Raw genomic sequence first — 27,408 nt, forward strand, 5'->3', positions numbered from 1 at the left:
TGTCTGTGCCAGCTACTCTGCTGGAAAATGCAGGTGTCTGGCATTGGAAATCTGTGTCAATCTACAGCAGCTGGGAGCCTCTTGCAGTGTTTTTGCTTAGCAAAGCCACCCCAGTGCTTCTGGGTGCTGGCCAATGACTACGCTGCTCGTAGAAGGAAAATATAAAGTATATTAAATAATATATATTAAGAAAAAAGGAAGTGTAAGCTTTTACTTAGAGTAAACACTACATTACACAGTCCAGATATTCTTGATGGAGAAATCAGTAAACCAAATTACTTCCTCTTATAGTGTTTTATGGCTCACACTGCTTGTGTATGCAAAGGTAGTTTTTTCATTGACTTCAGTGAGAGCAAGATAAGGCTGGAGAATTGTGCAACAAAACTGTCATCTATAAAAGCTTTTACATAGTAAACTTTTATGTTTCTTCTTTGACAACACAAGTAAATCCCCACTTATTTGTTGATACTGTAATTGAGTCTAGCAACACCTGTGCCTGCTTCTACATGTGTTGGGAGTTGCAATCACTTTCCTGTGACTACAGAAAGGCTACCAGGAAGCAGGCTGTAATTGTTAGAAGATGAACAAGATTTGTTAAAAGAAAGTTTGTTAGCTGGTATTTAGGGGTGAACTGAGTGTAGAAACAAGATGTGACTGAGGAACTCTACAAGCAATGGAAATGATGAACTGCTCTGGTATCCCCAGGTATTCTATCTAACAAAGTATGAATAACTGATAGTCTTTCTAATAAGAAAACGCAAACTTAGAAGGGGGTATGGGAAGAGGTATATTGTGTCTGTGTGTTGTGGAAATTGTAATAATTTCATACTTTCTTAAACCTACTACAATTAATGCTCTGAAATTGTGTGTAGTTTATTTTCTTAGGAAACCAAATTGCAATGCTGGGAGGTGTAGATGAGGAAGAAAGAGACCTAGCAACTAGAGGCTTTGGGGTATGGTGATATGAGCTTTGGTGTTTGGTGAATGTCTAAACTGAGCATATCACACACTTCTGCAGTCTTGTGGAAAATTGTTGGACTTTGTTTTGTTGAGGTATTGTTTGATCTTAAAAAGAAAGCTGATGTGCAGACTTACTGAGAGATCTACGTCCCTGAAATCACCATATCATCATATGAAAGCACAGCAAGGGTGTATCTCCTGAAGGCTTGTTATCTCTGATGAGAGACCAGGTGCTATGATGTCCTATCAGTTATCTCTGGTGAGAAAATAACTGTACATAGATTCCAAAGCAGATATTATCTGCTTCTGTAAACATCCTGTTCACTCTGTGTGTTGTGTGGATTAAACCTGGGTTGTGAAGATATCAAAGCTGGAACTGAAACTGCAGCTGAAAAGCTGCACTGTGCATATTAGCTTGCTTTCTCTCTTCCACTGCAGTTATGCGTAGAAAGCATTTACCTGTTGCTTCTCAGGCCTGTGGCAGTGAATTAATAATGCATAACATAATGCAGCCACTCACTAGTGTTGAATTTGTTGGGATTCTGAGAATTTTTAGTTCTGAAGGAGAGTGGTGCAGGGGTATGCTCCTGCAGAGGACTGGAGTACCAGCAGAGCTACATTTGGATGTTTGGGAAAGAATGATTAAGAGTTTGTGTTCCTTTGACAGGAACCTGGCAAGTTTTCATCTCCTTTTTAAAATGTGTAGTAATGTTGTTTGTTGGGCCTTTTTTTTTTGTTTTCTGAGCCTGCTGTGATTGTTATTACTCATTAAAATGCGGAGATGTATCAACCAAGACTTAAACAAAAAACTGTCCTGGTTTCATCTGGGATAGAGTAATTTTCTTCCTAGTAGCTGGTATAGTGCCGTGTTTTGGATTTAGGATGAGAAGAATGCTGATAGTGCACTGATGTTTTAGTTGTTGTTAAGTAGCCAAGGACTTTGCAGTTTCTCACGCTGTGCCAGGTGCACAAGAAGCTGAGAGGGACAGAGCCAGGAGAGCTGACCCACACTGGCCAAAGGGATATTCCATACCATAGGATGTCTTGCTCAGTATATGAACCTGGGAGCAGAAGGAGGAAGGGGAGCATGTTCAGAGCGATGGCATTTGTCTTCCTAAGTAACCATTACATGTGATGGAGCCCTGTGTTCCTGGAGATGGCTGAGCACCTGCCTGCTGAGGGGAATGAGTGATTGAATTCCTCGGTTTGCTTTGCTTGTGTGTTTGGCTTTTGCTTCAGTTATTAAATTGTCTTTATCTCAACTCATGAGTTTTCTCACTTTTGCTCTTCTGATTCTGTCCTGTAGCTCACTGAAGGGGACTGAGTGAGCATCTGTGTGGGGCTTAGTTGCTGTCTGTGCCCCTTCCCAGCAGTCTGCAAGAAAATCCAGCAGCGTGGAAGATAATAAAAAAGAAAAAAAGCGCTATTGAATATAGTTGTAAACACTAGTTGAAAAGTGAACTGCATGGGTACTCCTCCTTTCAAGCTGTTCAGTTCAGTTGCCTGCAGCAGTAAGCCCCTGGGATGCCTTCTGGAGCAGGGCTGGTGAACTAGGCAGCAAACATGGAAGAGCTCCTTTTATCTAGTGTGCTGAGTGGGTGTAGGTGTTGCATTACTTTTGCCACGAAGCCAGGGTTTATGTGCTAGCAGCTGAGAACCCTCCTTTCAATAATCTTTAGTAGCTCTAAGCTTACTTGGGCTCTGGTAGTCCTGCCTTACCCAGCTCAGCAGTGGAAATCCCCCAAACTGTTTTTTCTGGCCACTAAAGAGACCCTACAGTGTCAATAGTAGTTCAGTGTGAATAAGCATCCAGTTTGTGTATTTATTACTTATACTCTGGACCCCTGTCCCTGCAGCAATGGTGTTGGACTCAAGCATGCTTCTGCCTGTGTACTCTACTGTAATTCTGAAAAGCTTCTTTTAAATCCTGATGCAGCTCAAATAATCCTGTATCTAAGCAGACTGCTGGATTTTCTCCCTATTTCTTGCTTTTAGAAGAGCTCAAAGAGGACACTGAGGCTATTGCAATAACCTTGCTTTTCTTCCATAAGAAATGTGAAAACAGGGTAGGATCTCTGCAGAAATATTTTGATAGGGAGACTAATGGCTAGTTTGTTGTTACTGTGTTTGAAGAGCCCTTTGCTGCATTTTTTTGGTCAGTTGTCAGTGGTGTCTAGATCTAGAAACTGTCACTGTTGGCATCTGGGCCTGCAGAGCAATGCCATCCACATCACCCTCCTCTGTATGACCAGCCAGAGGCTTTGTCTGACCTCTGCGGGCTCTGAAATGCACTGTGCTGCTTGTAACATCTCTCCTGGGGAAAGCAATTGAAGTCACTCTGACCTAGGCTATTGCATTATGGTAAGAATTGAATGGAGCAATATTTTGTCTTTCCAAAGGAGTGGTGGTGAGCTGGTTATTGTTGCCAGTGGTAGGTGCAGATGCTTACCTTTCTGTGCACCCATGGTGCTCTGTTCCAGTTTGTGCTGGTTTGGTGAAATGACCTCTCTTTAGCTGAAGCTGGCATGGGAAAAAACAGTGAACATTTCTTATATTTTCTATTTGAGTACTTTCATTGGTGACTCACGGGCAGCTACATGTTTGGAGAGGCTCTTGATTACAGGTGGGCGTATGCTCTCCTCCAGGGAAAAGGAGTTCAGAGTGTGGTGAGAAGGGACCCTCAGGAAGGCCCTGCCTCTGGGTGACTGGACTGGAGATGCAGCCCAGAGTATATCCCAGTAACAACAGTGTCACTAAGCTCTTCTGCCTTCTCTCTCCTCAGCAGGGCCTCAGTTCTCCTGGCAGTCCCATGCCAACACACCCAGCATTAGGTCTCTGTACACTGTGACAGGCAACTGCAGCCTGGGGAGGTGACCCTGCTGTTCAAAGTTCTTGGCTCCTGCAGAGCAGTTATGTCATGGGAGGGCTGGGAGAGGCCAGCCTGTGTACTCAGCCCTCAGCAGTTTTATCTCGAGAGCCTGATAAGTGTGAGGGGCTGCACCAAGCTGGGGATGAGTCAGATGTCTTGGTAGGCAGAGCTGGAGACCAGCTCCATGCCAGTCTTACTCTGGGGATATTTGCGAACTAGAATAAATTGTTTTCACTTTGGTAAGCATTCAGATGGAGATACCAGGCAGGGGCCATCAGTTTTTTATTTTCCTTCTGATAATCAATAGGGAGTACAACACTTTCTTCTGTGGAAGTGCAGATATGGGCCAGGCCTGAGCCTGACTCTGAAGAGTGGGGTCCCACTTCAGCTCATGGCTGCATAACATTTCCATGGTGCAGCCCCATGGGGGGCTGTTGCCTCCTCTTATGCAAACCCTAGACACCCATAGCTGATGTGTTGTTGCCTCAGGATCTTCTGGAAGAAAGAGTGAGATGGGTCTGCTTTTCCTCACCACTGATCCAGGATGTTGTGGGGAGGATCTGGCCCAGGCAGCATGCACCAACACTGCAAATATAGCGCTATTTCTCTGGTTTGTGATATGTGCCTGGTCTTGCTATGACAAACTCCTTCAGTGTCTCCTCTTAGAAACTTTTCCATGGTGTCCAGCTATTAGCAACTTCTAAATTTCTTCACTGTGATGAAGTGAAAGGGATATACTCCAGTGGAGTGCTGCTTCTCCCAGGGGGATGTTGTCTGTATAAAGGCTTTCCTGTAGGCAGAATTTGCACTCTTTAAAGAATGTTATATCCAGTATTAACATTTCTTTACAAGTGTGTGTGTGGGGTTTGTTTGTTTGTTTGTTTTTTCCTCTCCAATTATCTTCAAAAGTATCTTGGGGTTTTTATTCAACCTTTTGGATTATGGTCTATTTATCAAGCTCTCAAGGCTGGAATTTTTTGTTAAAGTGGAATCTCAAACTCTCAAATATTCCTAGGATGTGGCAGAAGACTTTAAAAAAAATACAATTAAAAAGAAATTAAAGTGCAAGATTCTTTGTCTGTATTTTTATGGTACAAAATATTCAGTAAAAATGTTGCCCTGCATTCTGTACTCTGCTGGCAGACTTGCTTGTGCAGCTGTATTATGGTCCCTACAGTGAGCTGGTCTGGCTTCACTGAAACTTCTCGGTTATCTTCCAGCATATCAGTTCTGACTGCAGCTGTCTGGATTTATATGCCAGCACAACTGGAGGGGGCTGTCCAGAGATTGAAAAGATGGGGCTGAATGGTGGTAATACTTTCAGCTAGTGCTGTTGCTGATGATGGATTCTGGATTGTGAAATCAGAGCCATGGCATTTGCTGAGTGCTAAAATCATACACAAAACATGATAAAATGGTACTTTTTTGGTCTGTTTTGAAAAGTTGAAAAAAAAAATTAGATTGGGGAAGATTCCTAGATAAGTGTCGTTGGTCTCACTGGCCACCATCACCAAAGTAAAGAGCTGAAATTGCTTTAAGCAGACAAGCTGAGATTCATCTCTTAATAGTGTCTGCCTTAATCTGCAAAGGTTTCTTAAATTGCTGTTTTGGTATTTTCCTAATACACTTGCATTTGTTACATCGATATGGAGTGTACTGATGGCATCTTTTGCTCTCTCAAAGCAAGGCATCTTAGTTTCTGATAATTTTTAAGTGTGCAGTTGCTGTACTTATTTATGGTGATTCACTCTCTGCTTCATTGATCCAACTACAAGCTTGTTTCTACAGAACAGTGAAATGTTGTGGGCTATGTTATGAGCCTGCTTTAAGCTTCAAAACAGCTGTTTTAAGAGCAAAAAGAATGAAATCAGAGGATGAAACCCCTTGTTGCATTTGATTATTTCTTGGACGCCAAGTTTTTTCCTAACTTACAAGGGCAGAAGGATGAAAAAACTCAATTGTCCCCTGAAGGCTGGTGAATAAAGCCTGGAGACCTCACGGTGGCTGAGGACAAAAAATTGTCTGTTCTGAGGGTACTTGACTATTTCTTGATGTGGTGCGTAAGAATGGCAGGCCTTGAACTCAACAGTATGTACACCTTCTTCCTTTCCCTCTTATTGTTCCTCTGACCAATGTGGTAGGGGAAAAAATGATGCCTCAGAAATGTCATGCTTGCCAAAGTAATTGCTTATCTTTAACCTTTGTTTCCTCAATTAATGTGGGCTTGTTCAACATGTGCAATGCCTGGCTTAAGTATTAAGCAATATTGTGTCTTAAATTCTGATGTGGAGTTCTTTGTCTTTAAATTTCATATTCAGATTCTCGAGTGTTATTGTCTGCTGACAGCTTCTCAAATCACCTTGGTCAACTCAGTTCTTGGCTAAAGAATTTTAGACATTTATGAAAGCTTGTGATGATAATGAAGCAAATGCCACTTTTACTTCCAATTCCATTATGTTTTTGAATTGAATGTCTGAAGTGAGACATTATTTGGTTGGCTCAGACAGTGTTTATTTTCCTTTCAGAAGGAGGTGAGCTATGGCTTCTGTTGAGATGGATATAAATAACTCTTTAAAAGATGCAATAATGTCTGAGTTGGCTATTATCAGTCTGTTAGATTCTTAGATTAGTAATTAGATTACCCAATAGCACTAGGGAGGAGGATGCAATTGATCTCTCTGGGATCACCAGCCTTGCCATTCCCTCTGTAACCCTGCCTGCCAAGCAGCCCTTGAGGCAAGGGGCAGCAGCGGCTGCTCCTGGGGCTGGGAAATACCTGTGCACTGGAAGGCTGCTGCTTCTGGACAAGCCAAATAGCTGCCTGTCAGGTGCTGCACACTGCAGGGTGTCTTGAAAGGCTTGGGTGCCCTCCCTGCAGCATGAGGAGGTGCTCTGGCCAAGAGCATCTGTCTGTCTTGTTGGTCACCTCTGACCCATGGGAACTGATGACTTGCTGCTGAGGAATCTCCAACTCTGGTGACTGTGTAAACTGGAGCTTAAGTAAATGAGCTACCTCTTTCATGGTAAACCATCCTCTCACTTCCTGTGTGTGGATTTATTATGGTCTAAAGGGTGGTGTGTGGGTACTTAAGGAAGTTTCAGCCTCCTCTTCACTCCCTTCTAAATTAATAACTTGTTGCGACAGCACTAGGATCTTGGGTTGTCCCTGCCAGATGCTGCAGGTTCTCCAGCCTCTCTGGCAGTGCTGCCAGCCAGGGGAGCTGACTGTGGCACACAGCATCTGCCTTGGCCCTGCCCAGCCAGACCCTAGTCTGGGGCTCACCCCCTTGCATCCTGTGGCACTGCTCATATCAGGCTGGAAACCTGCGCTTATATGGAAAATATAAGAATGTATTTGTTGTTTAAGAAATTGAAACAATCACAATTCATGTTTGGTCCCCCACAGCCTCTTGTCCAGCCTTGCTTTTAGTGTATTTATATTGTCAAAAATAGATAATTAGGACGTTCTGCTGCATTATCTAAAGTGAAAGGAGTTTGACTTACCTTTAGATCTGGCCAGCTTTACTGTGTTCTCTGTGTCTCTTTGGGTAGTGAAATGACAAAAGATCTTGAAACGACTGAAAACAAGCCTGTTGAGACTTAAATTATGATAATAAAAACTGGTATGTTTCTCTTTATTATCCTAATTGCCTATCTTGTGATGTATAGGCAAGTATCTTACAGTTCAGTTGAGCTACATTCTGCTTAGTCTGCTATTATATTAGGTGGTAGTTTTTTTTTTTTTCTGTCACACTTTATAAATTGGGAATTTATCCTCAATAGAATTGATTAATAGATGCTGTAGTCTTGTTACACATGTGAGTACTATGCCTCAAGCCCATCAATAGAAGGCTTTACCATCTTTATTTACGCCATTATAAAAAATTGAACCTATCATAGTGTAACACTGTCTGTTAATTATTTGGTAACTCCTTAGCATAAAGAGATGTCCATATATACTGTGTGAAACATAACCATTTTTTCAAAGCACTCAACTTTCTAAAGCAAAATTTACTAAAGGTAAAACACACATAAATAGGATTTCTAGGAACATTCCAGTTGCTGACAATTATATTCAGGTTTATCGTGCTTAGGTACTTTCTTGGTGCCTACTCAGACCATATTCAGAAATAAAAAAGATGTAGTACCTGCTTTAGGGTTTACAGACTGCTTTACTAGACTTGAAATTAGTGGGAGGGCATTGAGGAAAAACTGGGATAGCTGGAAGAAAGAACAAAGGCTACACTTGCGTGGTTGAGTGCCTTACGTCACTTCGTTAAGCAAACAGGGTGGTTCTGCTAAGCTTTCTGACTTTGTAATTGTAAGGATACGTGCCTCTTGTACCATGCCAAACCGTCCCACTGATAGAGAAGTTAACTTGTTCTCCATCTACCTGTCATCTTGCCAAAAAACGACGTGTAGATTGTGATGGGGGGGATAAGATCAAATGTAAGGGATCAGTACTGCCTTTGGGAATATTTCCCTCACTCCTTCTCGTGGGAGACTTCTCTATTTGCTGTCCCCAGCTGTTAGTCTTACTGTTGCACTGTTAATATTTCATACAGCTGCTCTTTCTGTGATCTTTTCTGCAGCAATCATTCTTTGGCGAGGGATAGAGGGTGTTAAAAAGGTAGATCCAACAAGGATGTAGTTGTATTTTTGTATCTATTGTTTTTACTCCTTATGTGCTGGGCTTTGTGCTTATGTCTTAGAAACTTTTCATAGCAAACCATTGATTCAGGATAACACTTTGGCAATGTTTTTACACGTACTGATGTTGTGGACTTGATCACAACAGAATAAGTGCTTGTGCTAGTATAATTATGCTGGTGAGGTAAGTGAAGTTAAAGCATTATACCACAACAAATGCTTTTGCTCATAATGTGAAGTTGCAGATAAGGAAGGACCTTCCAGTTTTACTGGTCTATCTTGGGTATGTCTGTGATCTCAGTGGGTCTTTTTCATCCTACCTAATCCGAATCTCATATAAACTAATGGTGATAAACAGTTAGAAAAGATTAATTTCAAAGGAAAGATTGCCACTTCTGCTTGAAATAAAATGCTTATCTGGAAGTCTCTTTCCTTCTACAGTTTGTGAAGGCATATAGGACCAATGCTGGTGTATCTGTTAGCACAGCTATAGCCACTAGCATGTATGGAGAAGTCTTTGTCACTGCCTAAGCAGTTGGCTCTTTTCCTTCCAACAACCTTAACCTGTCACCTGCCATGGTGACTACAATGATTTTCTCCCTTGAGCTGTTGCTGTCTTGATATTACTGCTCAGCTGTGACCACTTGCCTCCCCATCTGTGTGTGGTAGACTTGAGTCTTGTCTCCAAGCCTCATTTGTTGGCCAAGTCTGTTATCACCCCCTAGAATGCTCTTGAGGTGACTCTGGCACACATGGGAGCAAAGGGTGGCCGCCTCCCTTCATACCATATACTTCATGACACACGTCACGGTACTATAGAGGCAAAGTTCTTCCAGCAATATCCGGAACCAGGTCAGGCAGCTGTAACAGCCCAGCTCTTCTCTATAAAAGCCAAGTATTGCATGTTTCAAAGACAAGTGGGGCCAGTAAGGAGCCTGAATTAAACTAGGTAATGCAGCTGAATTTTAGAAAAACTTTGGGCTTTGCACTCTTCCTTGGTCAGTGTACTCTAAAATATTAATTTTTTTTTTACTGTATTCTCCAAATGGACAGGTGAAAGTGTGTCATCTATTTGCTGCTGAACTTGATTGACTTCTGAGACAGTCTGTCTTTTCTCTACATCTCAAAGGGCAATAGGCTCTGGACTGATGCCTTAGACTCTTACATGCTCTTCCTGATGCAAGTGTCCAGCACTGTGTGCATGGGCAGCTTTACACTGAGGAAATTATTCTGCAGTGGCTTAGCTGGATAAACCTGATGCTGAATTATATGAATCAGCATTCCTTGCTTAATGAAAACTGAAGTGAGTTATTGAAATATCAGTCACACTACCTGATGCCACCTCAGCTGATCTGACTACTTCTCTTTGGATGTGATTTGAGGACTTTGCTTCAGCACCTGCCTGACAGTCAGCCTCTGCTTTTTTTTTTTCTTAGCTGTGATGAAGTACACACTACTGTTACTCCAGTAACATTGTAACTGAATGTTCTTGTAAGAATGTGTTTATCTTAAACTATATTTATCTCTTTGTGAACAGTCTCAATTTAGCTTTAAAAGTGAAAGTTTTAATTTACTGCACTGGAAGAAGTTTTCTTGCAACAAACTGGAAAATATATTATGAACAAATTGTGTGTGTAGGGGGGTGTTTGAAGAATGGTTTTTAAAAATTAACTGTGTGCCTGAAATATCGTCATACAGCAGGGAATAAAAGCTACTAAATTCCTTGTTGTCTTGCTCTGATGGGGAAAACAAGATGAACTAAACTGAATAAGCCAAAACTGAAGTTCTCTGTCTGATTCAATGCATGCACCAAAAGCAAAATATGTCTTTAGTTATTTGCATACTCTTGGATCAAGCCTTGAATTTGAAAGGGGAGGAGGAAGTGGGTAGAAGAAGATGGGAGACTTTCCATTGATTTCAGTGGATGTTGACTCAGATTCTTGTTCTCTTCCCTCTTAGCAGAAAGACTCTAATGTAAGCTAAGGAGGACCAGATCCTATCTTCTTCCTTTCCACCAGTACAATCTGGGGCCTGCTACAGCATGAGCAGAAATAAGTAATCCCACTGTAGCCTTTGGGATATCTCCTTGTTAAGTAAATGCTACCTATCACAGATGGAGCTCTAGGCTATTGACCAAACTTGCCAAGCACTGGGAATACTTAATGAGCAACCATGGGTGACACCGTTGGAGACAGTTAAAAAGCAGGACTCTCAGGTTAGCAAAGGCTAATGTTAGCTCTCTTTGGAAGGGATTTTTGAGTCTGGTTGCCTGCTGACTTAATTGCCTTTTTTTTTTTTTTTTAAAGTCTCCAAGCCAGCCTGTTTACTATTTACCTCTTCTGGTGAGAGGAGTTTGGCTGTAGAGTGTGGGAATATTGTTTATTGCAAATTCATTTTTTATTGCTAGTGACTTTATTCTTAGAATTGGGACAGCACTTGGTTTAGCCTTTCTATACAATAAGTTAGAGTGACTGAAGCACCGAGGAAAGTATGTTAGAACTTGGAACAGAAATAGTGCTCCCCTGCTTAGTAGATCTAACTGATCTAATTTGTATGAATGTTGTGTTTTAGACCTACTTCTGGACCTGCACATCATGCAAAGGGCTGTGCAAACATAGACCTAAATGTCAATACTCAGCTGTATAATTTAAATGAGATAAATGGGAAAGAGAAGAATTGAGGATGATGGAAAGTTGGAGGAGCCTAAGAGTAGTGGCCAGATGCTAGTGTGTTATGTGGCCTTGTGTAAGACCAGCATCCTTCAGAACTGGTATGTGACTATAGGATACTGGCAATGAAACAAAACATGGGAGCAACTCTGGCTTCTGAGGCTTCCTTGTGCTATCATCGAAATTAGACCTATTCTAATAGGAATACTGTGCTTTCAATATTATAGTGATTTATTTTTTTAAACTATAAAATTATAATGCTTAGAAAAACATGATGTGGTCTCTCTTAGTTTTTTGTCTGAGACTGGAATGGGTAATACAGTTTCAGAGGACATACTGGAAGGAAGTAGGGGATTATTCTCACTTCTATTAGCTGAATGCTAGTGCCGCTGACTTTGGAAAGAGGTGTTAGTAGACTGTGAGAATTAACGCAGGTGCGATAGCTGCACTGTCTCTCCTGGGAGATGATTTATCATCAGCTTAAAACAATAGCTAACTACAGCAGCCACCTGCCTTGTGGCACAGCAGTTGGTAATAATGTTACTGTGTGAAGATTGCTATAGCCATGGTTTCTTTCTGTCCTAAGCAGGGAAGAACTGCTTTGAAAGCAGAAAGTCTGTTTACCGCTCCTTGAAACTTTTTTTTTTTTTTTTTTCCTTAAGTTGAGGGTTTGTTTGACTGGCCGGCTTGCATGTAAATTGTTTGGAGACCATTGCGAGGTGTTCTTATTGAAATGACAGGGCAGGAGGGCTCTTACCTCTTCTGCTATTATTGTTTAGGTGTGTAGGTATTTCCTGCAAAGCTGGCTCAACAGAGCTAATAGAGCCTGGCCATACAGACATCTGTAATGCAGGAAAGCTAAAAGTTCAAGCTGTTCTGCAGTTCACATAGTTTACTCTTTTAAACTTGGCAGTTTACAATATCTTCTGCCTGTTTGTGGATTCTGCTCAGAATTTCCAGGAGACTGGAATTTTCCATCTTAAAAATAAATGGAAAGCAGGGGGAAATAAGTGCATCTGAAAATCCTACTTCAGTCTATTTCTTCACTCTTTTAGGTGAAAGGAACTTTATGTGAGGCTGTACTTGAGCATCTTCTTGTTCCCTGGACAAGAGCAGCATGGGTCTTGGCACTCAAGATTGTTGAATTGAAGCCTTGCAGGATGCCTGGTCCAACTGTCTCCTCAAAGCAGGGCTAGCTCTGAAGTTGGGTGCAGTTGTTCAGAGCCTTGCTCAGTTGAATTTTGAGTATCTTAAAGGATGAGGATTCTGCAACTTCCATGGGCAGCCTGGTCTAGTATTTGGTCATCCTTATTTTGATCCCCCTCCTCCAAGGGAGCCCAAGGGCTTTTGATGATTGACCCTTCCAGCCTAATGGTCTAGACGGTTCTTACTTCTCTTATAAGCCACCCATGTAGCCCATATCTTTGTGACTTGGTTGATCTGGGTGCTGAGGGAGACTGTTGAAATCTTTGCTAGAGTCAAGGTAAATTATATGCGCCTCTCTTCCTTTGGTCAAAGACATCCTTCTCCTCATAGAAGAAGGTCAGGTCAGTCAAGCACTATTTCCTTTTGGTAACTCCCTGTTGCCAGTTCCCTATGACCTTCTCATCTTTACTGTGCTTAAGAATGGCTTTGAAGACTTGCTCCACAGTCTTTCCAGTGACTGTGATTAAGGCTGTGGCTTCCCAAGATCATCCTTCTTGAAGATGAATGTGACATTTTTGCCTTTCTATAGTTATTGAGGCCCTCCTGAAATTGCCATGACCTTTTTAAGTAATTGAGAGTGGTGTCTCAATGGTGCTGACCAGCAGTGTCTTGCCCTCATTTGTCACATGAGCCAATAGGACCAGGCAGATATTCACTCTGCTCCCGCAGACTCTGACATTAGGCAGAGGAACCAAAAGGTCCCAAGAACAAACCCTATCAGTGAAGATCTTCTCTGCTTCTGTTACCACCAAATTCCCCAATCTGTTCAGCAGCAGAAACATGTTTTCTTTTAAATTGCTGTTGCTGATTCTGTATTAGGAGAAGCCTTTGCTGCCTCTTGCATTTTTTATTAATTTTGGTTCCAGGGGAGCTTTAACCTCCCTAAGACCATACCTATATATACATTAGCAATGTCCATGTTTCCCTTCATCCTTCTATTTTCTGCATGCTTCCATGTGACCTCATCAACTCACTCAGGACCATCATGTCTTTTTTTTTTTTTTTTAAAAAAAAAAAAAAATCAAAGTAAAATTCCCAAGCAAAATCCAATTGGAAGTAAGGCAGTATTTTCAAGACTTAAAAAAAAAAATACCTTACTAACATATATGAATACCCACAGTTGAGGTAACATGCAGAGCTTGAGACTGAAGTCTTGTGTGGGCTGATAAAGTACTTGCAAATATGAAAAGGAACTACTAAAGGTGATCTTAATTTTGATGAGAACTTATAAATATTCACTCACTTCCTTCTCAATTTTAGTAGCTCCTTCCCATTGCAGCCTGTTGTGTATTGAATTCTTGGGGACATATTCTACTCCCACTCTTCAGGCGTTGCCAATTCTCACAAGCGATCTCATTCTGATTAAAGGAATTGCCTGGCTACATGACCTGAATTCTTTTCGCCTTATTCATACTAGCCTGAAGAAGGGAAAAGAAAAAAAAACGTAAACTTCAAGTGCTCCAAGAGAAAAGCCACAGCACAGGCAGCTCATACCAGTGTGGTACAGGACAGGTAGGTGTTCTAGCCAAGCTCTGGGTGACCATTTACAAGTCCAGTCACTTACTGCTCATGCTTCCCCCAGCACTCATGAGGAGGGTTTTAGCCTGTGCACTCCTTAACCAAATAACTTAATTTCAGTCTCTGTATAGCTTGCTGAAACACTTGTGGGTGCAGAATCTCCCACGAGTAGGATATGACAGAAATTTAAAATTTCTCTGAGCCAGAATGAACATCAAACTAAGCTGTGTGTTACTTGACAGCCCTGGTGGAGTTGAAAGGCTGAATGAGAGTTTGGAACTGTAATGAGGCTCCTAATGTCTTGACATGTTTCACTGGCACTGATGACTTTTGCTTTATTTAGCTTGGGAAAAGACTACTCTGTGATGTCCATTTCATAAAGCTATTACTAAAACTATGATTATTTTTTCAGCTGCTACTGCCTTCAAGGCTGCTAGAAATCCACAGGATGAAGCCCAAAAGAACGTAATCTGTTAAGTGTGATGCTGAAGCAGATTTGCAAACATCAGAAGTGAAGAACATATTCTGCTTATAAAACATAAATCATTGCAATCTCTGAAATAACCTGCTATGATAAAATGGCAATGATTTTTTCATGAAGTACAGCAATAGCACCAGATGGCTACTGGGCCTGTGGGAGAATCTTCCCATTTCACATTAATTCTGAAAAACAATGAACTATATATTGCATTTAATAATGAATGGGTCACCCACAATGTAGTGACCACTGTTAGTTTGGACTTTAAATAAGTGTATGGAGTCAAACTTGTTCTAAACTGGCACATTTTCCTGGACTTCTCTCTGAGGTTTGACTCCATGAGTTCTTGTCTACACAGGTCTCTGCAATGTGTAGGTGGGTGGTGTTTGGCTTAAGTTGCTTTGTGCTCACACAGTTGTCTTCTGTCCTTTGTTTACCTTGTCACATCCTCCTATAATTAATCTACCTTGAAAGTGATATTGCTCCAATGTGGAATGGATAAGACCACTGTAAAGTTTCATGTGAACTTTACCTGTGCTATATGAGCCAGGCTCTATGCTATGCGTGGCTTTGCTTGTTGTTAGGAAGTCCTGTTTAGCTTTGTACTTTCCACTGTTGAAATAATACCTTTGTTGAATGCTGGTGTGTGCCCAGCTGTACTTATTACTTCAATTAGTAAACTGAAGCTGGGACTGTACTATGTCTAACATACTCTGTGCTGCTTTTAGTCATGGCTGGTGACCTGGTTTGTCATGCCTAGTTGGGATGATAAACTAGAAACTCTAGAGTAAGAGTACAAATTTCTGTTGGTGCGATAAACAGGAAGGGAGTAATTCAAGGCTTAACCTTGTGAACTGTCAAAACTGAAGAGGAATGCTTGGTTAAAGATTCTTCAAACAGAAAAATTAATTTACCAGTACTTTTTTTTTTTTTTTGCAAACTTTGTTTTTTGTTTATTCCTTTTTTACCTTTTCATAGTGTCATCTAAGCTAGTTTAGCAAAGCCGAAACATGATCTCCTCTATCATTGTAGTTTTGAATAGTGGGAAATGTGTTTGAATAAGAGGCTGGGGGTTTTGTGGGTGTGTATGTACAAACCCTGCCTTAAGGCACTGCAGATTAAGATTTAATGCGCACTAATCCATCTGAGTACATATGTGGTTCAAGTTTGGGTGTTGGTTTTTTTTTTTTAAGTAATTTTTATTTTACTTGTTTTATTAAGTACCCTGTACAATTTACAACGCTGGTGGAAAAGCTTGTTGGATTCCAAAGCCTTTCTGTAGTGAATTTAACTACCTGCATGTACTTTGCCCTCATCAATCTGCAAACAGCAATTCTGTGCAAACCTATGGGTGTATCCACTCTTTGGAGTGAAGCTCAGAGTCTTATTTGGCTTTGAGGTGACTGATATATCCACATGGCACAGAACAAGCCATGTTGGCTTCAGTGAGAAACAACAGAGCTACACTAGCCTGGTGTGATCCCTCAACTAATGTGCCTTGTCTCCCTGCAAATCTAACTGGGCTGACCATGGTGAAGTTGGCTAACATAGCTCTCTACCTAGCAGTGCTCTAATTAATCAAGATATATATTCTTGAATATGTATTTCAAACATTGTAGACATCCATGAGTACAAAGATATAATGGCAAGGCAGAGCTTATACTCTTGTTCTTCAAAGGGGCACTATCTTGGAAAGTTAAGTGCATGTATATATCATGTGTGTATATATGTGGGGTTTGTTTGTTGGTTGGTTGGTTTTGCTTTCCTCCCCCTCTTCTGTCTTGGTGGAACCCCTCTGAATTAGATGGCTTGAAGGCACTGTGTCTAAACATCAATTTATAGTTTTGGAGCTAATCTGAAGCATTATGTTAGTCAGATGACACTGTACTTTGCTGGAGTAGGAAATCAGTATGTGTGGCTTGGTGGGTGAAAGGGAAGGGGGGTAGAGGGCACCTGATCTCCTAGACTGAATCTGTAGCACGTGCCTGGGGCTGGGCAGGAGGTTTGCAAAGCCTGTGAGCTCAACTAATGCCCTGTGGGGTACAGGGGCATGGCACTGGAGAGCAGATACTATCTTGCAACACCAGCAGCTGAGAGGGGGAATTATTGCACTGTATTTCATTATGGGCTGTTTCTGGCCACAGAATTCTTGTTAGCTTCATGTCAGGGGGGTTGGTAGTGTGTTTCATGCCTTTTCCTAGAGTATTGTACTACAATATTATCACAAATGTTCTTTATAGGCCACTAAATATGCCACATGCAGCAGAGTTAGCAAGGCTGAATCTCTAAGCTGGGACTATGGTGAGAAGCGCTGAAGTTTAAGCGAGAGCACTGCCCATCCCCTTCCTTTTGGAAAGGTGGAACAGTTCATGTGGTGACACACACTGTTAGCTGAACTGTAACTCCTTGCTGCTGACTTTGTGAAGTCTTATCTGAGTACAACTGACCTGTAACTGCTGGGTTTTCTTTTCTTTAAATTAAACTGCAGCAAATATGAACCTGAAACAAAGTGAACCAGAAGATTTAGAAGTGGGCTTGACAAACTCTATTTCGTGTCCCCCCAAAAAAAAAATAAAAAAAAGAGAGAGAATGGGGAGGAGAATTGAAACTGTGCCAAGCAGTTGTGGATGGGTAAATGGATGAAAACAAGCGAGCAGTTTGGAGGAGAGGAAGCGGGGTGCTATGCAGAAGCAGACTTCTGAAGTAGGTAATGTTGCTGTAGTGCAAATACGTGCAACATGCAGCTCCAACCCAGCTCTGCAAGATTCTTGCATGAATACAAGGTTCAGAGTACTACTGTACAGTGGTGTGCCCCTGCAAAAACAAATAATTAAAAGCCTTTTGTCACACTCGCTCTGAGTCTTTCTACATTTGTGCTGAAGACTACATATACAAGCCCTTTCTCAGATAGCTTTAAGTCATGTTGTAACTGTTTGAAATGTACACTTAAGATTCTATTGTTGTGTTTAGCTCTACAAAAATTAGTAACAATGGAACTGTTCTAAGCCAATGTTGTTCCACCTTAAACAAAAGAAACCATTACCTTCCTCTGTGTACATTCTCTGGGTATAAACACAGGACTGCCTTTACTGGCCAGAGAACCTTTCTGACTATTCATAGCATTACAAAAATCTTTCCAGATTCTCTAGATACCTATTAACAGGCCTTTCTTTTTGATATGGGACAAAAGGACCACAAACATCTAGAATGATACAGATAGGGAAAGACTAGAGGCTCCTGAGAGATGTAGCATTTCTATAGTCCTTTCAGTTTTTCAACAATCACTCTGAAGTCGTGCTGCTGATCTACAAGATACTCATGAAGAATCCTCTTGTCTTGTGAAAATACCCACTGAAAAGCTTCACGATTCAGAGAAGAGGAAGATAAATACCTCTAGGGCTCTTGCTGCTCCCTGATATCTTGTTTTGCTGATGAATGCTGATTAGCTAGGCCTGAGAAGTGGTGTTCTGCTGAGCAAAATGAACGCAAGCAGAAGGAAATGTGTGGTTTCATTGCTCTGTTTCATTGCTCTCTTATTTTGTGATCCTGTTCTTTTTTTTTTTCATCCTCTGCAAAATCATGCCTCTGTGTCTACTTGCATAACATATATCATAAATTCTATTTCAGTGCAGCGAAAACATAGCTGAACATCTGAAAATGTCTAAAACTGAAATGATGCTTCCTAGAATAACATGAGAGTGCAAAAATTTTGACCTCATATTCCTGAACTCTGACAACAGTTTCAACCCTACTGCAGGAAGGAGCCCATCGTGCTGGAGGCTCAGAGCTCTTCAAAAGCAGTTTTCTAATGGTGGTGTGTATACATGCACATGCAAATACACACATGCGTATTTGGTTTTTGATCTGTGTTAGGAGGCTGCTCCTCACCCCCCTTAAACTTTAGTGTCCTACAGCTCTCAAGAGCACCAAAGCAGTGCAGTTGCTGGTGCCAGCACTGGGTTGCTGTGGCCCTGATGAGGGAAGGTATGTAGCTCTGTTCACGCCTCCTGAATTGTACCGGACAAACGTCAGCATGAGGTCAAAGAGAAAGAGTCAAGTGTGTTGATGCCATACAGTTTTTTTTCTTCCAAGTGGCTTTTTTGTCCTCAATCTTGTCTAAACTTTTTTTTTTTCCTCTTTTTTACTGGTGGAGCCCCTTTCCTCTTTTGCTATGACAGCATCAAGGAGGGGAGAGCATTGCTTTGGTGGGGTTTGGCAATCTAAGAATGCGTTTCCTTTCCCACTGCTTTCCGCTGACTCAGAGCAGTGGAGGGGTGTTCCTGGCAGCTGCCCTCTCTGCCGTACATCGTGCCCGGACCGCACCCGCCTGCCAGATAAACAGAACACTCTGTCTGCTTATGAATTCTGTACTTTGGCCAGTTCGGGGAGGCCTTTTTCAAAGCTGTGCTATTGTCACTTTTCCTTTGATGTGCAAAGCTGAGCGGGAGTAGGACCTGACTGTTTCTACAGCCAAGAGCCGGGGAGATAATGTTATCAGAGCTTGAGATGAATATCCATGTAATGTTGTTAATATTCAGATAGCGCTGACTTTCAAGAGATAATGGAAGATGTTCAGCCAGGCACTCCTGTTTATAACACGTAGGCTGGGCTAACCCACTGAGAAAAAGGGGTATATGTGAAATTTCTGATATTTATTCAGGATACTTAACAAACAAAAAGCCCAGACCCAGCTGTAGCTGCAGGAATTGTTGTGTGTAGCAGCAGGAATTTAGCCAGTGCTCTCCTGAGAAGATTTATTCCTCGTTAACTGAGAAGCTGAGGAAACTGTGACAAAGTAAAAAAGCTTTAGAAGAGTAAATGGCAATAACGTTATTTTTGTTACAGAGAGGGCAAGAAGGTATTTGCAGGCTTTTTTTTGACCAACAGGATTGGGGTGGGTGTGCAAGCACATTCCTAGGTGGGAATAGGAGCAGCTTACTAAACTTTAAGAATAAAATACACAGCCTCTTGTTTCTTGGGTGGACCCAGCCGTTGAGAGGGTCATGCTTAAAGCCAGTGGGAGGTAGGGGCGAAAATCAGATTATATGTTCAGAGAAAGTTCTTTCTTGGTACAAAGAATGTAAAGCTTTACAGCTGTATGCAGTCTGTGCTGCTGGAAACCACCAACTGTTCTGGAGGGAATCTTCAGACTGATCTATTGCTTTATTTAGTTATTTATTTGTTGTACCTAGCCAACTTGTGTCCAATACACTGAAGGCTGCCTCCCATGTAGTCTCCTTTACGGTCTATTAATGTTACTCTTCAGTTCTGTATACAATTTGAGAGCTAGGCAAACACTTTCTGGGTGTTCTACATATAAAAGATTTTTCTCTACAACCTGCAAGGCAACTGTAGGGCAAACTGAAGCAATAGACTTGCATTGAGTGTACATACTAGATGATTTATAAGGCCACTGGTGCCTTTGTTCCCATGTTTTTTGGCTCGTAGAGCAGAGGAGTGAACTGGAGACCTGAACTACACTTTCCTGTGCAGACACAAGTAAATGCTGAGACACTTGAGTCTATTGTGAGTCTTTTGTGATCCTGAAAAACCTAATGTAAACCTGCAGGATATTATTGTGTTAAATGCACATAACAGTCTTGGTTAGATTTCTGATAGGAAAAGGAGGTGTTAGAACTATGCAGTCAGTCTGTAACAGCCATTATCATTAATAATGTATAAAAAAAAAAAAAAAAAAAAAGGTTTATAGCCTTGAGGCTATCATCTCAATGATGCATAATCTCAGAAATGTCAAGGTGACTCAGGGTGACGTGACGGACCATGGCACCTCTGAACTGCTCCGAAATGTGCCATTCCAAATAGCACATGTCCTGAAATGTGCTTGGTGTTCAGACATGAAGGCTTTGTTACCCTCTGAATCACAACTACTCTCCTTGTTAGGGATACAGAGCAGCAGTAGCATGCATTGTCTTTACCCCCTAAAAATGTGGGTTTGTTTTTACAGTCTGTAGCTAATTTGGGGGATGAAGGATTCTGTAGGTAAAAAAAACTAATTCCCCCCTTTATTGTGATAGAAATACTTGTTGCTCATGTTTGTAATGGGGGAAGCTAAGTGTGACTCAAAAATATTGTGGATCCAGCAAAGACATATTTGTCATGTTGCTGCAGTTTAGCTGGAAGTTCTTGCACTTAACAGTGTGTGCCTGTGTGTGTTTTGTGCTGTGTCACCACACTTGTCTCTCTGAGATAACATTGTTCTTTTTATGAGCTCAACCTCTTTTTACACAGCAGGCTAACCAGCACCGTAGTCTTGTTTACAAATTGCTTTAGGGCAGCTTTGAGCTCTTCTGTGGGGTCAGTACAAATCAAAGTCAAGCACTGATGCCAAAACCTTATGTACAGCTACTCTTTGACCAGTTGTTTGTTGATTTTTATTTTATTTTATATACTTTTTTTAAATAATGGGCTGGGATTCCTGACCAGCAGAACATCTACCTCCCTTGATAATTACCCAGGAGCTTCTCTTAGGAAGCTTTTCTCTTCGAGTATGTTCTGTTTACTCGAACTTGCTCTGAACTTGGCATACTGAGTGGGTTTTCCTATTTTAGCACCAATTGTCTTTCTAAATTAAAATTGCCTATCTGGTATGACAGTACAGGTGCAAATTAGTTGGGTCTTGAACAAAACTGAGATGGACCATTGCCACTTCAAATTTTTTATGCCAGAGGCCTGACAAGTTACTCTTGGGCTCTGGTACACTGGGAAATTTGCCTCTGTCTGTTGCACCCTATACCACAAAGTGACATTGGGTAATGCTAAAGAAATTGAGAGCTCTGTCATAAACACCTGGCTTTAGTTGAGTTAGTAGCCAAGCTCTCGTTAATTTCTATAGAGTCAGGTTTGTAAATCTTTTTTTTTCTTTTTTTTTTCTGTCTAATCTCTGACACAGAGGCAGATACAAGCACATATCTGCCTATACATTTTGCTTTAAAACAAGGTGACTGTGATAGCTGAGGTAGTGCCATGCCTGAGGCTACCAAGTCATCATGAAAGGCTTTCTCTGAAGCAGGGCTTGGTGCTGTCCTAACACGTGCTCACACAGACACTTTTTTTTTTCCAGCATGGCACATGAATTGGAAAAACTTTCATCTGCTTGGCAGAAGCCCGCAGCATGCAGTGCAAACAGATCCCTGTCTGACATCCCAGTGAGTTATACCAAGTGTGCATTCCTCAGTCCTTTTCTTTAAAATGAGGGTAATTATTTCTTCCTTTTGTAAGATGCTTTGGATAAAAGGCGTTTAATTGATGTAAAGTGTTATTGTCAGGAATGTACCTTGTCGTTTCCAGCTGCTCATGCTGCTGACATACAACCCAATTCTTTTCCTCTTGGGCATTATTCCAGTGAGAGAGAACAAGTCTTGACTGGTCTTCATACAATGATATCCCTGAGTTCATGGTATTGTTGCCGTTCTGCTATCCGAATGATCGACCTTGATTGTACTAGTGCTTCTCCTAGTCCTGGAAAGAAAAGTAACTTTTGGTTCTGTCCAGCAACTCTAAACATGTTTGACTAACTTCCTATAAAACTAAGACTTTGCCTTTAGTTTAGGAGGTTTACTTAGGAAGGAGCAGAACTGTTTGTTGTATCTGAAACATTGTCAGGTTTCTCTGCCTGGGGACTTTATCTCATTGAGGCAGTGCTCACTAAGGTTGAGATTGGCATCTTGTTCTAAAGGCCATCGTAGTCCTTTTTTCCTTGTTAGTATGTTGAGAGGGTATGAATGCAGTTTTAAGTGTCTATCAGGTTTAATTAGCTACTTTTACTGTGTGGCACAGATAGCTTGAAGATTCTATTTCCTACACATTCCTTTTTCATAAAGGCATTGATGGTAAAGTTGGAGGTCTTGGGAGTGGTAAGGAGTTCGGAGTGTTACATTCTTCTGGAGAAGGCAGAGAGGAAAACAAAACAAAACCAAACACCCAAAGCATAACCAAACCCAACCAAAACACTTAATAAATAGTCCTTTCTAGTTCTGTTTTCCTTTCTTCCCTAGTCCTGGGGCTGTATCCTGCTGTTGTGAGGGGCCTGTTAGGATTGCAAAGGTAGCAGTTCACTCTTGGCACGTCCTAGAAGAGTCTGAGGAGTTTTATCTAGTATCTGCCAGCAGCTCTGGGAAGAAAGAAATGGAATTTAGGTCTCCCTGAAGGTGTCTGAATTAAGAGAAATGCAGCCTTCAGGTGCTTATTATATATGATTGTATAGTTAATTAGGAAAGCCCCTGTGTTATTTCAAATGTTTGAGGATCTCTTAAAGTTGAGAAAACCAGATTTTGGGATGGACACTGAAGTCTTAACAAGTAGTCCCGTGGGACTTTCGCAACTCTGTGTGACTCTCACTTTCTCTGGGTCAGCTTGGTATTTTACAAGCTGTGACGCAGATGTTAAAGCAAGAATAAGGAAGTATTAACGCCTGATAAGCACTGCAGCAATTTGCAAAGTCGTCAAGTAATTGAATTTGAAGTTGACTAGCATATTCATGGTCTGAATGCTAGAACATATACTGGCACATACACAATCTTGTATAAATAACCACGATAGTAGCTAATTTCCTACATATTCAGCAGAGGATGTGTATTGTTTCCTCACCAATGCAAACTGCAGGGTAGCTCTAACAGCATAGGGTGTGTTTAAAAAAATGGCTGAGGCTATGAAAGTTAGAGATATGAAAAGTTTAGGTACCAATATCACAACTGCTCTCCTTGTTAGGGATACAGAGCAGCAGTAGCATGCATTGTCTTTACCACCTAAAATATGATATGGTTTGTGTGTGGTTTTTGTTTTTTTTTTTTTTTTTTTGAGCAACGGGTTGATAGACTCACAAATCTCAACTACATCCTTGAAAGCAGCTGTGAAAGAATAAAATCTATATAAAAAGAAATAGTCCATTTTGTAGGAGTATACTTCATCCAGTTGTGGAACTACCAAGGAAAGAAACTGCAAGGCTCTTGCAGAAAAGTAGTTAGGTGATGGTGTGTGGTTGTGGTGCAATTTTGGTGCTGGTTGTGTGGTGTGTGTTTCCTCCCCCTCACACCTTCTCTTCAGATAATATTTCCAGAAAGTCCTTTGTTCATTTGTCTAATAACATAATTGAAACAGCACCAGGCACTTTGCTTATTCCTGCCTCACCTCTAGCTGCTATTCCAGGAGGGTACAGGTCCCATGAAGTCTGTTTAAATATGCAGCCTTAGGCAGGTGTCTTGGGTGATGAAATGAACTGAGTCCAAAGACTTCTAAAAAAAATCTATGGCATTTGGGAACCAATTTCCTGTATTAATACACTACTGTGGAAAATTATAGATTAAACCCCACAATTTTAGTTTCCTAAAATACAAGTTTTTCTAACCTCTGATCTGCTTGAACAGCTGACAATTATATTCACTAATAGCATAATGGCTCCAAAGTTGGGAAATGCTTTGCTTGGTGTTGTGTTTTTTTTTTTTTTTTTTTCTTCAATATCTGATACTTTCCAGCACCTCCAATTATTAATTTCAAACTGTCTAGTATCTGATATTTAAACCAACCAAACAACGAAACCCCAAACCTAATAATTTAGTTTGATCTCATAATTTGTTTTCTAAGTTCTATTCAGTAACCAAACCAGTTCATTTTGTTTCAGTCAATTCTTGTTTCAGATCTGTGTGTTGATAAAACTCTACATCAAGTTGCAGCACTGGCCCCCTTCCAGCAGTATGTTATGCAAGACAGCAGCAGTAAGTCGTGCTCTGGAAAGCCTGTCTGAGAGCACGTAGTTGGAAGCAAGGGGTTGTGCTTCCTTCTGCATTTCACTGCTCTGCAGATCACAGCAAGACTCCAGCATCTCCAGCAACTGCAAATCTGGGCAGATGTTCTTTAACAACTGTTTTGATGTGTAGTGTTTATGACAAGAAAACTTATTTAAGCTTGTGTTTAAAGTCAGTTGAACTTAGATTATATATTTAAACCCCCACCATGCTCTGGTTAGTCTCCTTACTGTCTTTGTAGTAGGAACTATTTCTGAAGTGACTGGTATAAGCAAGGGTCTTCCCCATGACTTTAAGGTCTGGACAAGACACCATTATTTATATGATCTGTTAGTGCAGAGGCAAGATTATCTTCAGAACTGTATCAGTTTTGACCAAGTAAGGATCTAACTTTTATCTCTTTATGTTGAATACAATAAAGTTACATCCAGGTTGCCACAAAAGCAAAATATATCTGTTTGAGGTGTAGGCACAAAAATTGAAGTGTTAATCCCTATTTTGGCTATTTTGTCATAAACATACTTTGCTCTTGAACCAGTCCCTGGCAGCTACTAATATGCAGGGAAGTTGTGCAGCCAAATACTCAAACCTGTCCTTGCTGGGGCACGATGAGGAAGAGAAGGGTGGAAAGGAAAGACTGGAGTTCAAACTGAGCAAATTTTTCCATCTTTAAAAAGTGAATTGTGGAGATGGACTGATACATATTTTTAGATTAAATTTTTCATCAAGACAAAATCAAGGAATAGCTATTTACAGTCAGATGCCTATGAGCAGGATTTAGTTCAAGAGAAATGATTCTTAGTCAGTGTAACTCTGCTTTCCTGCAGCTGTTACGATGTTCCAGTTCAGTTACTTATCCTCACAAATTTGAAACTACAGCCAGTTATACTGTCATAAATCCAACAGGAACTTCTTGTTGCTTGGTGCACTGTAAACAGCACAGTATACAACAGGAGTGTGATATCCATCTTTTTTTCTTAAAAAAAAAACCAACAAACAAACAAAAAACAAACAACAAAAAAACAAACCACAAAAAAACCCAAAAACCTAAAATGACGAAATAAGTGGGTATGAAGAGCATAGGTCTAACTCTGTATCTGTCTGTTGTGACAACATACTGTTGTCAGTTATTCCAACATACTTTAGCAACAGAATATATGTGTCCAGTGGTGGGAAGTCTGCCCCAAAGGGAGGTCACAGCATTGCAAAAGAAGTGGCCCATGGAGTTATGGATATAGCAAAAAAAAAAAAAATCTCAATTTCATTGCAGTGAAGAGTAAAGATAGAGCCAAAAAAATGGTGATGAGGTTCCATAAAGCAGGCAGTGAGTATTTTTGAAGAAAGTGATGCATGCTTTTCTCCCAAAGACTGTGTGTGGTCTAGTGCCACAGGTTGAGGGTGATGATCAAGCCAAAGCTCTTCCCAATGGAAACTGTTGCCATCAAACCTTTCTGTTTTGATAATGACTTGCAAGCAGAGAAGGGACTCCAAACATCTCCATCAGTGTGCAAGTACGTGGTCACATCTCATATCCACTGGCTCAGGGAGCACTTGTCACTCTTGGGGAGAGCTCAAGGTCCCCTGAACGCCTTTAGAAACCATTGGCTGATGTTTAATGCTATTGAATAATTATCAGATATTTTCTTCCTTCTAAAGCTGCTGCCTCCAAAAGATGTGACCCTCAGCCCTTCCACCCTACGCACCATCTGTTTTTCCCTGTGTTTGATCCCTGCTGCCAAGGTGTGCCTCTGTTTTGGGTGAGGACTTACAAGGATATGTGTGCTTGCCTTTCTCTTAGATGTTTTCAAGATGAAGAGTAGCTCATGGCAGATAACTAAAGCAAAAATGAAAATACTATTGTAATGCTCCCTGCAGTTCTGGAAGAAAAAAATCATTGCTCTTAATGTAGACCTCTGCTCATTAGTTCCTTTTTCACCTTCCCCTGTGGCCCAGTTTGCTCTCCCAAGGGCACTGCCTCCCACTGGATGCAGGTGTGAGGCAGGTGTTCCTTATGACTGAGGATGCTTTATTTGGGGTAAGCACGGGGTAAGCACGTGTCAGCCAAAGTCCCCACCTGCTTGCAGAGTGTTCTTCAATGTCAGATTCAAAGGATGGCTTCAAGGTCAAAGGAGCTTTCGTGTCTGTGCTGTTTTGTTTTGTTACATGTCTGCCTCCTTGGTATAGTAACTATCAAATTAGGGGAAGTACAGATAGCTGAATTCTTGGCAGTTGATATAATGTTAATGTTGACTACCTTTGTGCATTTATATATACGTGCAGGTGAAGGCAGTTTAATGAAAAATGAAAGAATTAGTCTATGAGGTGAGATATATAGAAATTGCCCTTGAGACCCAGCTGTAGCTGTATTAGTTAATATTGGATAGCTGGATCTAGTGGTTTCACATTTGCTTATAGTGGATACCTTTTATTCAACAGGCCTGGATTTTCCTAAATGTTGGGGGGCGGTTGTTTGGTGTTTTGTTTACTTTTTTTTTTTTTTTGGGGGGGGAGGGGGTGTAATTTCTTTTTGTGAATGCCAATGACAGGGTTTGTAGCCTCTGAAAGATTAGCTTGGGGAGATATTTCAGTGAGAAAAATGAGCAGACATAGCAATTTAGAGAGTGTATAAAATTGTACTGTAGCAAACTTCTTATCCTGCCACTCTGTTTGTCTCACACTAACTGCAACACAGAAACACAGAGATCCTCTCGACTTTTTCTAAACTCATTGGTTCCTACTTTTTTCAGGATCTCAGCATGATTTCACATATATATAAGTGTGTGTATATATATATATATATATATATATATATGTATGTATAAATGTGCTACCAATGTATGAATGCGCAGCACCTCATGCTTAATTTTTGATGGAAAGTCAAGGTCTCTGAAGATAATTTATTAATAGAGCTGAATGGAATTAGAAGCTGAAATGCAGCAGTACTACAATGAGGATAAATTTATACCAAGGGCAGCTCCAGAATGATTTGCGTAGCTTCAGTAGTTTTCCACTATCTGAAAACCTCAAGAGGCTGAATAATATTCTTACCTACTTGCAATTTATAATGGCTATAGATATCTCTAATCCACAGTTTTCTCTTCATAGAGCTACATTTTCTATTTCTGAGTTCGGCTTCCTGCAATATTTGTAGAGGTAAGTAGGGTTTGTCTGCAGTGTCTTCGGGCGTGCCTGAAAAATGTTTTCTTTTGATAAAGAATTCATTTTTTTCAGAGTAGTCCTCACCATAGAAACTTGTTTTCAATTTATACTGATAGGAGGCTGCTTATTTAAAAAAAA

The 27,408-nt window shown here is 40.9% G+C and overlaps 1 long non-coding RNA gene across 1 annotated transcript; it reads left to right on the forward strand.

Moving 5' to 3' along the window:
- LOC135578446 (uncharacterized) lies at window positions 1–27,386 on the forward strand. Its single transcript, XR_010470051.1, has 3 exons — window positions 1–705; window positions 21,432–21,516; window positions 27,217–27,386. It is a non-coding gene; the product is annotated as an uncharacterized LOC135578446 (long non-coding RNA).
- The last annotated feature ends 22 nt before the right edge of the window (window positions 27,387–27,408 follow it).

This window comes from Columba livia, chromosome 2 (genome assembly GCF_036013475.1).
Source record: "Columba livia isolate bColLiv1 breed racing homer chromosome 2, bColLiv1.pat.W.v2, whole genome shotgun sequence".
Lineage (NCBI taxonomy): Eukaryota > Metazoa > Chordata > Aves > Columbiformes > Columbidae > Columba > Columba livia.